We start from the raw sequence: 18740 nt of genomic DNA on the forward strand, positions 1-18740 counted from the left end.
TAGGATGTTTTCTCTCTTGTGAACTTCTGCATGTCTCCACTGGTCTTCTTCTGTTGGTGACTATGGTATTACATGCTATGCAACTACATTGCATCACTGGGAGAATATTAGTATTTAAAAAAAAGATGAGTTTCTTTCAGGGAGAAGCTTGAGGTCATTAAAAGTACTGTTCAATATTTCAAATTCCATCTAGCCCATTCTCCTCCCATTTAATTCAAGATCCATCTCATTGTTCATTTGCAATGTCTGTCAGCTTGGCGGGTCATTCATTCAACAGCCTGTTTGGAGAACAGGCATTCTTCATTCATATTCTAGATCAGGCCTGCACAACCTGTGGTCTGTGGGCTGCTTACAACCCATGGGCTGGCCAAAGGGTTTAATCTTTGTTTGATTTAATCCATTGGTGAGCCAGTGGGCTATAAGCAGCCTGTAGGCCTGTCCTAGATAGTATAGTTCACCTAGTAATTGGAGATGAACCAGAATATCATTATTTGGGGGAGCTCTTAGTGAAGAAATTCCCAATCAATGCAGGCCAGTACCTTTTCTGCGATTACTATTCTTAGAACATTTTGTCTAGAACACAGAGAGGTTAAGTAATTTGCCTAGGTTCACAAAGCAAGTATGTATCATACATGGGACTTTTCCTGACATGAAGTGCAGTTTTGCATCATGTTAGACTGCCTTTCTGATAGTATGGCTAGCTCAAACTCTTTTGAATGATTGCCAGTCTTGGGTTAGGAGACTTTATGTGTGTGTGTGTGTGTTTGTACATTATATCTATATCTATATCTATATCTATATCTATATCTATATCTATATCTATATCTATATCTATATCTATATCTAGATATATATATATATCTATATCTATATCTATATATACATAGATATAGATATAGATATATATCTATATCTAGATATAGATATACATATATATATAGATATAGATATATAGATATATATATAGATATATATAGATATATATATAGATATAGATATATATAGATATATATATGCATTTATGTATATATGTGCATGTGTGTATGTATATATGATATATATACATACACACATATATGTATACACACAAACACCATACAAAATCAGAATAAAGTCATCCAGAAACAGAAGCATCTGAAAGGACCCCACCATATCTAGGGAATCCCTGCTTCATCTGTACTCTATACTGGATTCCTTCAATGAAATTAGAAAGCAATTTTGGTGAGCGTATATTTCCTTGATTTATGCTTTACTTTTTATTTATAATCAGGATCATTAAACAAAGTTTTCTGTGTTGTTGCATCTTTCAAATAACCTTGTATGATCCTAATGTATGCATGATCAATACCTAGTTGGAAAGGAACTTTGAAGGAAGCATTTTGCTCTAAAGAATCAAGTGTTTGCTCCTCCCACTCCAGTCAACAAACAATAAGCATAAAGGGACCCTGTATTCTTTCCACTTTTAATTACATTACGTAACTGCAGAGATGTGGTCTTCTTGGTATATTGCTATAAAAGCCTATCTATTCATCTCTCATGCCATCATCAAGGTGCCCTCAATGAAAGTGCATATAATTCTCATGAATATTTAATAGAGCTATGAAAATAAGCATTTGTGTTGGTAGTGATTGCTATTTCCTTGATCTTTTTTGTAAGTGTAAAGAGGGAAGTAATAACCTCTATGATTTCTCTTAGCATTTGGTCTTCTCTCCTGTTCCAGATACCTTGAGAATCAATCCCTCTATACCCTCAGAGTTGTGAGATCTATAGCACAAACCTCCTGTGTAGACTTGATCTATTCCCATTACTCTTCTCATCTTTGTTTACTTCAATACAATTTCTTTTTCCTCTTGTGTCACATGGAAGACTCTCTTAGAGTTCAGAGTGTTAGCTCCACTATCATTATTCATGAAGGAAGCTTGTTAGAGTGTCTAGGGTGTTGGACTTTCAGTCAAGAAGACCTGAGTTCAAATTCTGCCTCAGAATGTACTTCTTAATATACTTCTTAAAGTGCATTAGTACTTTAGTACTCAGAATGTACTTCTTAAACCCAAAGCCAAGTTCTTTAATCTATCTCATTTATAAAATGGGAATAATAATTGCATCTGACTGTGAGGATCAAAGGAGCACACACATATACACATATACGTATACATACATATACATACACACACATATATATACATATACATACACACATATGTATGTATGTGTGTGTATGTATGTATGTATGTATGTATGTATGTATGTATGTATGTATGTATGTATACACACACATACACATATGATAGAGCTTCAGCCTTGGAGTTAGGAGGACCTGAGTTCAAATAGGACCTCAGACACTTGACACTTACTAGCTCTGTGACCCTGGGCAAGTCTCTTAGCCCCAATTGCCTCACCAAAAAAAAAAAAAAGGAAAAAAATGGAAGTGTGTGTAGAAAGAAAAGAGGAGGCAGTCCTGGGATGGGTCACACAATATTTTAAAGAATCTTCCCATGACATCTGTTGTCCTGAGGTTTAAAATACCATTTTTTTATTAACTAAATTTATATGAAAAGATGGATTTGGGGGTATTTTTCATACTGCTTACACCAGGCACATTTTGTGGTGCTTACTCTGAGTGTCAGGTAAGCTACTTACGGCTGTACACACGTATAGTTTACGTATATGAGTGTATGTGTGTTCATATATATGTATATATAAATGAATAACTATATAGTTATATATGTACATACAATCATATGTTACATAGCTACATATGTTATTGTTTAGCTGTTTAGTCATGACTGACTCTTTGTGATTCCATAGACCATAGCATGCCAACAGTATCCTTTGCTTTTGTTTGCGTGTTTGTTTGTTTTTTGGCAAAGATACTGGAGTACTTTGCCATTTCCTTCTTCAGTAGATTATGGCAAACAGAAGTTAAGTGACTTGCCCAAGATCACAGGGCTAGTGAGCGTCTGATGCCAGATTTGAACTTCGGGCTTCCTGACTCCGGGCCCAGCATGCTATCCACCAAGCCACTTAGCTGCGTTTTAGTTGTAAATACTCATGTATATACACAGAAATATAAGTATGCACACACACACATATGTGTATATATATATATATATATATATATACACACATATGTGTGTGTGTATACACACACACATCCATACACAAAATGACAGAACAGTTCAACTTTTCTTCAGTTTATTGTCCTAGTTTCGTCATCCAGTCCTCTTGAATGATCGGCATTATCTGGATCTCTTGTGAAGCTTTCTCTAACTTCTTCCCTCCAACAGTTCTCACTGTTTTATGAGATAATACTGCTCACAATGTCCCACCACTCTACTCAAAGGTATTTCATGAATGAGTCTCTATTCTAAACTCACATTGTCTTTAGCTGACATGTTTTCACAGGGCAATAAAAATCAAGTGTAGCTGGCTGAGGTTGTTTTGAGGTCTTTTGGTCATATTCTTGAGTCAATTCTTTTCTTCCATTAAGCTTCCTTAGGAAGCAGAGATTGTCTATGCCGATGTCTGCTCTTTGTGTATTCCCATTTTTTGGCATCAATAGCCTGTTTAAATAGTTTGCTTTGGCATTGTTTTCACTGCACTTCTTATCTCCCTCTCATTTTTATTCTTTCTTCTAATTTGGTATTGATTTTGAGCCTTGCTAACAAGTCAATGGTCTGATTGTACAAAGATAGCTAATGGTATCAATTTTAGCAACTAACTGCTTACTGTCTCAGAGAAAGTGATTTATTTTTGTGACCTTATTCTTGTTGCTTGCTATATCCAGCACCTTCTAACTCATTCCTTGAAGGAAAAATAAATATACCCATGTTACACACATATATGTAGAATATACACATGTGTGAATACATATATATGCATATGCATATGTTTTATATATGAACAGATAGAGAGGTAGATTCAACAAGCATTTATGTTGCACAGTGGAAAGGGCACTGGGCCTGGAGTCAGGAAGACTTGAGTTCAGATTCAGCTTCAGACATTATCTGTGTGATCCTGGGCAAGTCACTTAACCTATATTTGCCTCAGTTTCCTCTGCTGTATAATGGGAATAATAACAGCACCTACTTTGCAAGGTTGTTTTGAAGATCAAATGAGATAATATTTTTTTAAAGCATTCAGCATAGTGCCTGGCACAAGTGTTAAATAAATGCTTATTGCTATTCCCCCTTACCTTATAAAGCACTTACTATGTGCTAAGCACTGTGCTAAGCACTAGGGATACAAATAAAGGCAAAAAAAACCCCCAAACCAGTCTTTACTCTCACGGAACACATGGTCTAATAGGGGATACAACATGAAAACAATTCGGTATAGACTACTGTGTTTGTACCATATTGTCCATCATACACACACACACACACACACACACACACACACACACACACAGCACATTTGATCCAGTAAAGAAAACCATAGACTTGAAAACTCCTCCAACAAGACATATCCCACTCATTTTAAGTTTATGTAAGACTCCTTGATGATGCCCAGTAGAGATTACTTTATTAAAAAAAAAATAGCATGATTATCGAGAGCAAGTAAGGTACAAAATAGGGACATTTATCAACAAGAAGCATTCAATATTGTCATGGAGGAGAGCCTATGCACAGCGAAATGGAAGAGAGATTATGATGAGAGATAAATGGTGGAGGGTTCCAGCTGCTTCTGTTTGCAAATAAGAATTTGCTCATCTCAAGAATGGCTGACATTTACATAGCATTTGAAAGTTTATAAATCACTCACATACATTGTTTCCTGTTATTCTTTACAATGATCCTGTGGGGTAGGTATTGTAGTCATTGTCATCCTCATTTTACAGATTTGGAAACTGAGACTCAGAGGGATAAAGTGATTTACCAGTGGTCACATAATAATAATCAGAGGCAAAACTTAAACCCAAGTCTCTTCTGACTCCAAAACAAGTGTTCTTTGTGCTATCTCACACAACCTTTTCAAAGAACTCCATAATTAGATCCAAGAATGTGCAAAAGAAGTGACCCTGACCATCTATCCAGGACAAACCAAGTGAAGGAAGGCTATCTACAAGCTTCACAACTGGCTTATAAAAAGGAGTGGCATAAAAGATATTATATAGAAAATATAGAGTCAGACTAGAGCAAGGACCCGTCATGTGGCAGCAAGAAAGAGCAGACTGTTACCTAGTAAAGATTACAAAGTTCTGTTTAGAATCTCTTTAAAGGATACATATGGGAGTGAGGACAGGGGCAGCTACGTGGCAGCTAGGTCATACAGTGAATAAAGCACCAGCCCAGGAGTCAGGAGGACCTGATTCAAATCAAGCCTGAGACACTTACCTGGCTGTGTGACCTTGGGTAAGTCATTTAACTCTGATTACCTCTTAAAAAAAAGAATATATGAGAGAATGCGTACATTAATAATGGAAAAAGAGAAGACATCGACAGGTTGCTTTGCACTGTTGTAATAAGCACCCTTTTGGAGACTGCAATGCTATCAAAGCATTCTTAGATAGGTGTAATAGCAGATAGAACACTAAGCTTGGAGTTAGGAAGACCTGAGTTCAAATCCAGCCTCAGTCACTTCTTAGATGTATGACGTTGGAAGAGTTAATCTTTGCCTCAGTTTTTCAACTATGAAATGAGGATAATAATAGCACATACCTCACCAGGTTGTGGTGAAGATGGAAAGGGCTTAGCAAACCCTAAAGTATTATAGAGATGTTACTATCAATACCTTTATACATGTGTATTGAGTTGCAAATTTCTTTAAATGTTCATTCTTTCCTTTATGATAGACACTGAAGATTTTTTGACTGCACCGAAAGGGCTTCTGTTTGTAGTAGCTGCTGATTCCTTATGCTGCTAAGGATCATCAGGACATTCTTCTGAAGCTGGTAATCATTGGCGTGAGCGCAATTGCCCCTTGGTGAATGAAATCACTGTGTTAAATGCTGGTGATATAATTAGAAAAGTAAGACAGCTCCTGCTCCTAAGATGCTCACATTCTAACAGGGGGAGACACAGCGCATAAGGGAGATTTCAATTATAAGTAGAAAGGAGCAAGGCAGAGGGGAAAATGCATCTTATCTAGTGTTATTTCCATTAATAAAAACCTATCTGTTTTCATGGTTGAACCATTTAACAGCATGAAATGTTTTGCTGGCCAAGAACTTCCTTTTCTCGGTCTTTATCAGATACAGTTGCTGAGGAGTCATGGATGTAGCACCTGCAGGGACACAGGCCAGCTCACTTTTCTATAGGGTTGCTTCACTGGACAATGATTGCGGGGAGAGCTGGAAACAGAACAAGTATGTGTTGGTGGGGGATGACCTGAGAGGTGTCCCAGTTCTTCCTGAGGTTCCATGGCATACCTGAGAACTTGATGGCAACCAGGTTGGTCAGCAGTTGGTGTTGGTAGTACCTGGGATGACAGGTACTCCATGCATGCTGTCCAGGATGACCATCTCTACAGGGTAATGGATATAGAGAGAGTTTTTTGAAGGTTGTAATCTCTGAAGTCTGTTACACAAAAAAGATTAGTGAGTGGTGTTGCTGTGTAGAAGTGTGTTATTTTGGAACTCTAGAAGTTTCTGGATTCTCTGGGTATCTCTCCCTAGAATCTGGGCTCACCTCTAGGATTAACCTTCACTTGTGGGATTGTGGAGAGAATGAAGATTAAAGGAGGACACAGAATTAGGTGCCTCCAGCCTGTGTTCATCTGATAATATTTACTGTGCCATGGATCTTTGTGCTGGGTCCCCAGCAGAGGGATTCTAAGATCTGGAGAGTGGCCAGGGGAAGTAGCCTTGGAGAGTATTTGAGATTACTGATTGTGAAAGTGTCACATGTGTCATGTTATAAATTCTCTCTGTGTGTGTCTATCTTTCTGTCTCTGTCTCTGTCTCTCTCTTTCTCTTCCTCCCTCTCTCTCTCTGTTCCTGGGGCCTCTCCCTCTGGCTGGTTTCATCCAATTTAAGGAAGATGCCCAGGCCAACTCCAGCCATGATTTCATTCTTCTCCAGGCTGTCCTCCTGACTGCCCCAGATTTTTCTCTATGATCTTTATCATCTAAAATACTTTATCCTAGAAGCTGACCCCATCACTGGACTCCTTGTCACATTGCTTTCTGTTCCTGTGGCTTCTCTGCCCCACCAATGATGGCCAGGCCAGGTCCTGACCACATTTTTATTCCTCTCCAAGTTGCACTCCTGACTTTCTTGGATGTTCTCTACCATGCTCCTGTTTTGGGTACTTTTATCTCTTCTTTTCCCCCTTTGTGTGCTATTTTCTCCCATTAAACTCTAAGTTCCTTGACAGGGGTTATCTTTCCTTCTGCTTGTATCCTAGCACTTAGCATCACAGTGCCTGAGACATTAGCTACTATTATGGTAGTCTGTTGGCTGGGGGTAAGGGAGGTAATAAAGGCCCATAATAGAGTGGTAGCAATCAGGAAATCAGAGTGGCATGATTAAAAGATTTTTGAAAATTTGGAATCAGAGATCCTGGATTCAAATCCTGGCTCTGTGATTTACTTTCTAGGGCACGTTAACTCACCTCACTGGCCAGAGTGGCAATTGGACTAGATGATCTCTAAGATTATCTCCATGCTGATGGTGGTGATAAAAAAGTAAAAAGAAGAATTGGATGTGAGATATAGTGTGGATAAAAACAGCAGGACTTAGAAACGTTTTATATGAGAAGTAAGGGAGAGGTTGTGTCACTTTCAACAAATTTCCTCCTCTAAGAGAGAGAGACAGAGAGGAGAGACAGAGAGAGATAGAGACAGAGAGAAGGAGTGAGAGACACACACACAGAAGGAGAGGGAGAGGGGGGAGACACAGACAGAGAGGAGAGAGAGAGAAAGAGAGACAAAGACAGAGAGAGGGAGGGAGAAAGACACACACAAAGAGGAGAGAGAGAGAGAGAGAGAGAGAGAGAGAGAGAGAGAGAGAGAGAGAGAGAGATGACATAGGCCTCAATCTTCAGTCTCTTTATCTAAAGATTTAGGTTGTTGAACTAGACCAGGAGTTCTTAACCTTTGGGGCCCTCAAGGGGTTTGTGAATAGAGTTCTAGAAATTCATGGACTACCTGTAACTGAAATGTGTCATTTTCTTTAATTATGAGTTTGAAAATGCAGCAGTATTCTGAGAAGGGGTTCATAGGCTTCAGCAGACTGCCAGAAGGAATCCTCAACACCCACACACAAAAGCTAAAAATGCTTAATAGATGATTTTTTGGTTTTTGCTGTCCTTTTCAAGTTTGTTAGTAATGATAAACCTAAGGTCTCAAGCTTGGGAGACAGGGGTAATGGTAGTGCCTTTACTAGAAATGAAGTCGGAAGGACAAGAATGTTTTGAAGATATTGAGTTTGAGTTGCCACCGGGACATTCTGGTGACAGTGCCCTGTAGGCAGTATTTCTGTGGAAGTACCTTTGTATCCCCATTTCACTCCTTCACATTGTCCAGTGTGCTTTTTTTTTTCTTTTAAACTAAGCTTTAGGCACAATGTAAAACCAGACTGCTGAAACTGGGTTGACCAAAAAAGACTATTTTTATTCTTCATTGTTATGTAGTAGGTGCTGCTTTTAGTTGTTGTGGGGGTTTGTTATTATTATTATTTTAACCTGTATTAGTTCTGCCCTCAGGCTATGTCAGAGGAGATGAAATTTTAGAAATGTGAAAACTATGCAATGAATGATAAAATGGTACTGAGAATATATATCAGTTCTGTAGGTAGGAAAATTAGTTTCTTTCAGACAGGACACACTCAAATTTTTTGCCCCGAGCCTTTAGTGACTCTCCATTGCCTATACGATAAAGTCTAAACTAGTTAGCCAGGTATTAAAAGCCTTCCACAATTTAACCTGAACCAGTTTCTGTAGCCTGATTTCCCATTACTGCCCTACAGGGACCCTTCTTTATAGTAGATTTCATCAGCTAACTAAATATGATATAGATGGTCAAACATTCGTATCACACCCATCCCTGCCCAACATCTTTCTTCTTGACATCACTGTAGCCAGATTGTTCTTTAAGATGGAGCTTATCTTGTTCAGGAAACATTCCCTAGCAGCTCAAGCTACCAATGATATCTTCTGCCTCTGTGCTCAGGTGGCCCTTTCTGCCTGGGCTCCTTTTTTGGTCCTTACTGCAGACTGCTTTTTATCACTGGGCATTGCTTCATGCACACATATTTTGTTTCTTCAACCATAAAGTGAACAACTTGAGTATAGGGGACCTGCCTTTGTATCTTCCATAGTATTAGGCCTCGTAATTTTTGGTGATTGAACTACCAGCATCCGAATGCTTGAAATTGAAATGTGTTGGTAAAAGTACTACACTGAAAGTCTAAAGACCTGGTTCTAGCTTGTGGTTCTAGCTTGGACTCTCTGCGCCTCAATTTCCTCACCTGCAAAATGGGGATAGCGATATTTACATTTCTTACCTCCCAGCATTAGGAATGAGCTAGGAGTGTGAACTTGATTGCAAAACACAAAATGTCATGACATATGTATGCATACATATATGTATGTAAATTTGCTGTTCAGTCATTTTTCAGTCATGTCCTACTCTTCATGACCTCATTTAGGGTTGCCAATATCTTGGCAAAGATATTGGAGTAGTTGTCATGCCCTTCCCTAGCTCATTTTCTAGATGAGGAAACTGAGGAAAACAGGGTTAAGTGACTTGCGCAGGGTCACACACTTAATAAGTGTTTGAAGCTAAATTTGATCTCAGGAAGATGAGTCTTCCTGATTCCAGGCCTGGTGCTCTATCTACTGTGCAACCTAACTTCCTCATATACACACACGTGCATATGTATGTGTGTGTGTATGCGTGTGTGAACATATACATACACACACACATACATACACATACATATGTATGTATGGATTTATACATATATGTGTGTTTGTGCATATCTGTGTATATATACACACATATACATACATATGTAAAAATACACACATAGGTAGTGAGACTCATCCTCCTGAGTTCAAATTTGGCCACACTAGCTGTGTGACCCTGGGTAAATCACGAAGTAAACACTGTTTGCCTCAATTTTCTCATCTATAAAATGAATTGGAGAAGGAAATGGCAAACCACTCTAGTATCTTTGCCAAGAAGCCCTAAATGGGGTCATGAAGAGTCATACATGACTGAAAAACAACTAAATAATAATGTATATTCATATCTATACATACACATATAGATTGCATGCATGTACGTGGTTATTTATATTTCTTTTGCATTAAAATGTAAGCTCTTTAAGGTCAGGGACAGTTTTTTTTTCATTTTTTTATCTTTAATGATTTGCCTAGTGCCTGGTACATAGTAAGCTTGTGGTTAAAGGTCCTAAATGCCTGTTGATCACCTGACTGGCTAGTGAGGTGGCCGTTGAGATACCCATGGCTGGACTTGTGCAGGTATGCAGGATAAGGGACGTTACTGCATTTGTGAGTATTAAGTTGTAAAGTTTGAAATGGTGACCCTAACATCCTACAAGATCCCTCCTAACTACAAACAAGTCATAGCTCATTCTATTAGATCTGCAAAAGTAGACAAGAATTCCTGCAAGTAAAAGTTACTCAGTGGCAGCTAGGCGGTACAGCGGTGAGAGTGTCAGTCCTGGAGTCAGGAATACACATTTGTATGAGTTCAAATCTGATCTCAGGCACTCACTAAACTGTGTGATCCTGGGTAAGTCACTTAACCCTGTTTGCCTCAGTTTCCTCATCTGTGAAATGAGGTAGAGAAGGAAATGGAAAACCAATCTGGTATCTCTGCCAAGAAAACCCCAGATGGGGTCACGAAGGGTTGAACATGACACCCACAACAAGAGATATCAGATGTTCTGCTGTCACTGCCTCCTGTGTGAATGAGGGAGTCCAATGAGGAAGAAGAGCAATGCTAGTCCCTACCACTACCTATTTCCCTGCCGTGGTCAGAAGATATCTTTAGAAGTGGGTCGAGCTATGATGCTACATTGACAAGCTGAAGAGCACACACAGTGCAGTGACCATAATGAAGAGGGAACTTGAAACTATGTCATTGGTGGATTGGTTGGAAGAACTGAGAATGTTTAAACTGTAAATTGTCTGAAACCCTGTCTTGAGGATGAAAGAGCAGATATATATATATATATAATATATATATATATATATATATATATATATATATATATATATATTATATGTATATTGCTTCCCTCACCCTCTCCCGCAGTGGGAGAGGCCAAGGAAGCCAAAACTAACATTCTTGCCAAAAGTTCCAGAAGCTAGATTTCAAGCTCAGTAACACATCTAAAGCTACCCAGCCATCATCAGATGGACTGCCCTGAAGGGTAGTGAGTTATCTGTCATTGGAAGTATTGAAGCAGAGGTTGGGTGACCATTTGTCAGAGAGATGCTATAAAAATTATTGTATTAATCAGGGATCTGAATTGATTGACCGTTGAGGCTTCTTCCAGCTCTAGAATTTTATGATTCTGTGACAAGGTTCCCACTAGTGGAATCATCAGCTATGGTTCTGATCTGCCCTGGTTTTATCCAACAGGGCATTCTCATCTTTTCTGGGAGAGCTTATAAATCAACTGTGTTGCTCTCAGGCCCTGGAGCCCACCTAAAATTTAATCTTCCAACCTTGCACAGCTTTGTCCTTAGGATAGCCTCGGTAGGTAAAAGCCTAAGGAAATCTTATTGGAGACAGATCTCACTGGCAGAAATCAAAATGACATCAGCAACAATAAATTGCAGTTGCAAATAACAGGAATGTAGTGTCTGAGAAAAGGTTGGCTGTATCTGGAGAGAGGGCAACTTTCAGAGTCCATGTAAAATAAATATACAGCAGCTTATCTCTTTGAGAGCAGGGGACTATAAAAACACAATTGCCAGAACGAAAGAAAATTGAAGCCGATTGCCATGGTAACAAAAGTTACGCTGATGAAATAGAGGCACATAAAATCCATGTATGCTACATTAAAGACAGAGCAATCAGAAGTAAACAAGAGAGGCCGGTCTTTGGCAGTCAATCCTCCCAGCCTGGGTGCTGCCCCTAGAGAGACTTACTTGGGGCTGAAGACCCATAGGAAAGAAAGCCTGGCTTCTTTGCCATTCCTTTCGTCCTGTTACATGTGACTCCATAGAATGTCAGATCAGGAAAAGTCCTTAGGATACAGAATACAGGAAGCCAAAGACAGAGATGGCCTACAGAACACAGAATGTCAGAGTTAGAAGGGTCCTAAGAATATAGAGACTATTAGAGCCTGAAAGGGAACATGTGAAAAAACAAAACAAAACTTCCCTGATCTGCCATCTCCCCCAGCTGTTTACATTCCGCCTCCTACCCCCAACATAGGCACCTTGAAATTGCTTTGTTTTTGTTTTGAATCTCTTTTGTATCTACCTATCTTTGTACATTTTGTTTCTCTCTAGAGACTATTCCATTTTGGGCTTTGTAGCCTACCTTGGTGCCTGGAACACAGTAAGGAACTTAATAATTGGTTATTAAGTCTTACTGTTATAAGTTAAAATAGTAAGCTATACTGGAAGGCACCTTAATAATCATCTAATCCCCATTTAATAGATAAAGACGTTAAAGCCCAGTGAGAAAAAAAGTAACTTCTCTAAGACTGCATAGGAATTTAGTGGCGAATCCCTTGCTACATTAGAACCTCAGCATCTTATTTCCCAATTCAGTAGTCTTTCTAGTATGCCTCCCTGTCCTTTTCTCATCACCTATTTATGAACATGGGAAATTTATGTCCTTGGCTTTATACTTCTTATTTGGTCTGCAAATTTGGTGTGATTTTTAGATTTGAGACTATCACCTTGATTATATTGAAATGTTAAATAAAACCAAACCACTGGCTTTGTAAAGAGGCTTGAACTAAGCATTAGAAAACTTAGATTCTAGTCATCATTTGGCTAGTAACTTGTTATGTGATCTTAGGTAAGTCAATTCCTCTCTCTGGACCACAGTTTCACTATTTGTATATGAGGTAGACATGAATTTTTGCCATGGTAGTAGGTATGCCATTAAAGCCACTAGCTTTTGTCTTTCCCTTTGGTATACATCAAATGCTTTATTGAGGCCGATGAGAAGTTTAAGAGGTCTCAAGCTACATGTTTACTGTGATGGAAGTGGCACAGGGAATGGTGGTTGGAAAAACAAATTAAGATGGATAAATATTTATTTCCAGCCTCAAGGAGATGCAGAGGCACTCATTCCTACCTGACTGTCCTGGAATGAGGAGGCAAGACGTACTGTGAGCCCTCCGTGAGTAGAGCATCTTCTTCTCCCCTGACACTACCATGATGAGGCTCATGATCATGAGTGAATGGCCCTGATGTTATTTTTGTCTCTGTTGTATCTGTTCTTTCTTGTTTTTAGGTGGAATACTAGAAACACTTCTGACCTTGAGGGCTTTCAGAAGACAATGAACTGAATCATGCCAGATTTGAAGATAACCAAATATGAGTAAGTTACCAGCTGAGTTTCTAAAGAATGATTTGCTTGAGGCAGCCCAGTGGGAGCTGAAGCATGGACTCAGGCAGTGGTTTTGCCATGTTTGGAGGTGAATGTGATTGAGTAAATGCATTATAGAAATGGACTTAAGCTTGGGCCCACTCTGCCTATGATATAGGGAGAATATATGCCCAGGTGTTGGGGGAGAGGGGTGATGCTTGTTCTGAGGCAACACCCTTCTTGCCCTGAAGATGTCTCCACTCTGCATCTTCTCCTCTGACTGGTGAATGTCTTCTCAGCACCACTCTTTTAAGAAAGGCCTAAGACACATATGGCCCCTTCACAAGGATCTCCCTCCCTACCCCGCTCCGCCTTCCACTTTTCAGTTCCCTTTTATGGGTCATCTTCTCCTCTTAGAATGTAAGCTTTGAGAGTAGGGACAGGTACTTTGTTTATTTGTTCATAATTATATTCACAGTGCTTATCATAGTGTCTGTCATATAGCATGTATTTAAAAATGTATCTATCGTCTGTCTACCTTTCCATTGATCTATGTGTGTCTAACATATTTGTTCTTTCAATATCTTCACAGTAAATATTCTTTGCAAAAGTGAAATGATACTCCTTGTTTAAATGATACAGGGGCCCTAATCATTGATAATTAATATGGGACAGAACACACCAAAAATGGGGGTTTGAGCCAATGGCATTGGAAAAAGAAACATTTCTAGCCCTCAGGAATTAGAGTTCACCTTGCATAGGGTCCTGACCCATCAGTGGGAGTGTGAGTTGGGATAAGGATCTTTAAAGTGTCTGTCAGTGTGTATTGTAGTGACAATTTCTAGTTTCACCACCACTGCAGATAGGATCACAATGTTGCTCTGAGTATGTGAAAGAAAGCCCAGCCATATACACACACATATATATGTTTTGTAAATTAAAAAGCTGTGTTAAGGGCTAAGCAGCGTGTTTTTGTTGTTGTTGTTGTTGTTGTTGATTTTTACTTTTTACCAGATGCACTGAAAAATATAGCATGTATGTAACAGTGGGGGGGGGGAGGGAAGAGGGAATGTTAACATGTCTAGGGACTTACCGAAATGACTAATACAAAAGGAAAAGAGAGAGGGATAAGTTATATGTTCTGTAGGCCCTTTTGCTTAAACAGAAAGTTGAGCCTTTGGCTATGTGTTTATAAATCTGCAAGAAGGGTGATGTAGTAGAGATCAAAGGTATTGGTAATAGTTCCAGGAGGAATACCCCATAAGTGTTAGCAAGGCAAGACTAGAAGCATCTGAAATATTATTCGTCATCCTGTAGGCATTGTTATAAACAAATAGGCTAAGGATAAGATTCTAGTAAAGAGAATTGTATGTATATTAAGCATGTTAAGCACTCTATGAGCAAAGAGAGCTTCCTGAAGAACATAGAGGAAAATGATCAAAAGAAAGCTGGATTCAAATGCAGTATCATTCTATCTACCCAGAGAAGCACACTGTGAGAACCAAGCTGTTGGAACCAGTCCTCTGTGAATTCGTGCCATCAGTAACTGTAAAATAAATAATAAAGATGTTGGATTATGGAGAAAAAGAAAATTCAGAGGGCAATGCTGACTGTGTGGGAAGCATATTGCTGGTACTATGAGTAAGGAAGGGAAATCAGGAACCTTAATTCAGTTAGGAGCAAGGGCTGGGAACCTTCTATCCAGAAGAGTGGGTCTGGAGGCCATAGAGCTTCCTGAATGGCCCTTTTGTACACCAGGGTGGGCTGTGACCAAATACAGAGCTTAAAATGTTGTGACAAGGCTCAAGACATCTAGACTGAGGAGCTCTTCCTCTAAAAGAGGGATGACCCTGTACTGAAGCAGCAGAGTTGGGAAGCAGCAGAGAGTGGAGCTTTGGTGTCTGATAGCCATGAGCAGCAGCAGTAGCAAAGCTGAGTCAGCAGAAAGCAGCTCCTAAGATGGAGAGTAGCAAGAATGAAAACAGAGACATGATTTTCTAAGCCTTAACAGGAGAAAATGTTGAGGCAGAGGCAGACGAGCCACAACAAAATAAGCAATAATAATTGTTATAGCAATAAAAATAAGTATTAATATAGTGCTTTAAGGTTTTCAAAGCATTTTAAAAAGATCTCATTTTATCCTCACAATAACCCTGGGACATAGGTGCTATTATCACCACCATATTCCAGTTGAGGAAACTGAAGCAGACTTTGACTTGCTCAGAGTTCACATGGGTAGTAAGGGTCTGAGGCCACATGGAACTCAAATCTTATTGACTCAAGGTCCAGTGGTCTATCCATTGCAGTACCCACCTGCTGTTCTTGGATGAGGCCCATGAACTTGGGAAAATAAGCCATGCAAATTGAGGAAGTAGAAAAGTATTAGTCTTCCTACAACGGCTAAACTAAAGCCGAAGCTCTCCCTTGCCTTAAAATATGTGTTTTCCAGATATTCTCTCAGGAAGGAAGGCATAAACCATATTTGTACCAGCATTTGAGTCTATAGGAGATTGTATTCATCTTCATGTAAGGGTGCTGTGATTATATTGCTTGACTTTCTCCTGATGTTAACCTTGCTATCCTATCCCAAGTAAATACTCTGCCTTTTAGTTCATGGTTCCTGACTAGTTTATCAGCCAACAAAGATTAGATGCAATCTTAAGCTACATAATACCCCCATAATGACCTTCATAACCGATGGAAACCTCCAAGTGAATGGAACAATCTCCTACAGATGCATGCACCAGAAGGGAAAAGGAGGATTTGAGCTTCAAACTATCAGTCCTGTGTCAGGACTAGAAGACTTGTTTATCCTGATACCTCATGGTTCTGTCTCCTGAAAGCCAACTATGTCTCACTGATTCTAGAATCCATCTCCCACAGCTCCTCAGAGTGATCCAAGAATTCCTTTGCTCCATCCCAAATATCTGAGTCTGTCAAGACTTGGAAGCTTGCCCCTCTATTTCAACGGCAACTGTACTTCATCTCCCTAGCTGCCATCTGTTGAAACTCTTCTCCTCCTGTTGCTCTCCGTAGATGTCATTTGCTGAAACTTTGTCCTATCACTGCTTCCTAAAGCAGCTCATGCCCCCACTGATTTTCTGATAAAGTGTCATCACTCTTTTAGAGTGAGACCACCTGGGCCAACACACCTCAGGACTAATCAACATATTTTTAATTCTTTCATTATTGAGCTTTAGAGCCTGCACACAAAAAGAACATATAGGCACCTGGAAATTTCCACAGTGACCCATCTCAATGGAATATTTGTTATTAATAACTAAGTTAGAATTACTAAAATACTTTCATCTCTTCCCAACCTCCCATATGGTACCTCCTGTCTATTCTTTTTTGAGACTGGGTATTAATATCCATACTCCTTTCTATTTGTTTTTCCAGGTCCAATAATATCATACCTCATTTGACACCCGTAACTAGTACATGCAAATTGCTTGAAGTAACTTCAGAAAAGCAAGGAAAAGGGACAGAAGGGTTAAAAACTGAAGACCTGTACCTGCATTCCTGTCATCATAGCAAAACTCACACCCCTGTCATGTGAAATAAGGAGTATTAGCTGATTGAATCCATCTTCCATGTAAGTTCTCATCCTTCCAAAGAGATAAAACACTCTTATTCTTTATTAGATTTCAAAACTTCATACCTCTTAAAGAAATTATCACATGCATATATACTTACAGGTGTGTATATGTATGTGTTTGTATGTGTGTCTTATCTATCTATCTATCTATCTATCTATCTATCTATCTATCTATGTGTGTATCTATCTATCTATATCTATCTATCTGTCTATCTATCTATCTATCTATCTATCTATCTATCTATCTATCTATGTATCTATCTATCTATATCTATCTATCTATCTATCTATCTATCTATCTATCTATCTATCTATCTATGTGTGTATCTATCTATCTATATCTATCTATCTATCTATCTATGAAATATTCACTTTATAGACTATAGACTATGAATTTAGTGAAAGCAGGGATTGTTTCATATCAAAACTTTGTATCCACTCCACTACTTGTACTTGATGGGCACATTTAGTATAAAAGGAATAAATTGTTAATTGTAGATAAGAATTTTTAAAATCTGTAGTTAGGTCTATATAAGTTATAGGTAATATCTGGCAAAAATTAATTCTAGGCAGTAAATCATCAGATATCTATGGTTACAATGAAAATAATATCTAACATTTCTATATTCATATGTTGTTTATAAAGTCCTTTCCTTATAACTGCCCAGTAAGTGGGTAATGTAAGTATAGCTCCCATCCATCTTTTGCTTTGTAATTGCATTGCTACACCAAGTTTGGTGTGAAGTAGTTTGAGCAATATTATGTATATAAATCATGGTCTGAATCTCCATACCAATTTACATTCCACTATACTATACTATACTATTACTATACTATACTATACTATACTATACTATACTATACCATACTACAGGCAGAATGAAGATGTCAAAAAATAAAGTATTTATTGACATAACAAAACAAATAAGGGAAAATAATGAGGTAATAGAGCTATTCTCAGCCCATCACATAGAAATACATGTAACTTCTTAGATACTCTAGAGACACTATAATCTATTTTTCTCCTTACTCCTTATTAATTCTCTCAGAATATTAGGAGAGAGACAGTAACCATTGAGTCCATGAGCTCTGTAGTAAAAAAAAAAAAAAGCTTAGAATTTAATATTATCTACTTTATGGAGATCTGTAGAGGTCTATTTGGGCACAGTGGCAATCTGTGGAAATCTTTTGTCTCAGTTATGTGGCCATCAGTATTCTATTTGAACTTGTTGCTTGTGGGTAGGGGGTACCATGATATCACCATGATTCCCTCTTTCTCTGCTGACAAATATGCTCCAGATATTCTGCTTTTAAAACCTGCCTACATCCAGAAAACTGTCCACCAATCAGACTTCTTAGCTGATGATGCTATCACTCTGTGGCCAACACAATATGTTTCCTGGGAACTGAATCCCAGGGAATTTTTTCCAATTTGGGATTAGCTCTGTCCCCTAAGCATCATTAGAAATGAAGCCCTAGAGAATGTTCTTCGGTATGATTATAATAATTTTGATAGATAATGTAACTAAGATTCAAAAACGTTAAATAATTTACCCCTAGTTACACAGTTAGGAAGTGTTAGATACAATACCCTTTCAATTATACTACATAGTCTCCCATAGGAAACAGACAATGCTTTCTAGGCATCTCTACAATACCTAATCCATGATTATCT

The sequence above is a fragment of the Phascolarctos cinereus genome, unplaced genomic scaffold, assembly GCF_003287225.1.
Source record: "Phascolarctos cinereus isolate Bilbo 61053 unplaced genomic scaffold, phaCin_HiC Scaffold_2;HRSCAF=192, whole genome shotgun sequence".
In the NCBI taxonomy this organism is placed as follows: Eukaryota; Metazoa; Chordata; class Mammalia; order Diprotodontia; family Phascolarctidae; genus Phascolarctos; species Phascolarctos cinereus.